Source organism: Morone saxatilis, unplaced genomic scaffold, assembly GCF_004916995.1.
Source record: "Morone saxatilis isolate NCDOM2014 unplaced genomic scaffold, NCSU_SB_2.0 Contig5, whole genome shotgun sequence".
Taxonomy (NCBI): Eukaryota; Metazoa; Chordata; class Actinopteri; family Moronidae; genus Morone; species Morone saxatilis.
The window spans coordinates 22653235-22653682 of record NW_023340095.1 but is presented as its reverse complement, the minus strand read 5'-3'; positions in this window follow the sequence as shown (position 1 = coordinate 22653682).

The window sequence follows — 448 nt, the reverse complement described above, 5'->3', positions numbered from 1 at the left end:
GTCATTTCCGGTTTTAATTTTTTTTTGGGCGACAACACAGATTAGCGCCGCCTGCTGTTATGGGGACGTATTACGCCTTGCGCACGCGCAGAACGTACGCTCCAGTTGGCGTCGGTTTGGTGTGTTTGTTCAACCCCAGAGTTTTCAAATGTTTTAAATGTGGCCACTGTCTCTGTGTGCCACTTGAAGGAGTTTCACTTCCTTATAAGACTGTGATCTTTCCAAATAATAATGCATCATCTTTATATGCTTCACTATTTTTGCTTGCGACAATACTTAGAACATCTGTCATCTGTGTCCAGTTTAGATCTTTATTGTACGTCAAGGGTAAATTTGATTCATAGTAGACACAGCATACAAGAGGACATGGGACAAGCAAACAACCAAATAAAAAAAGATGTATCAGTTCATTAAAAGTACTATTATAATGTACAACTATAATAATGGT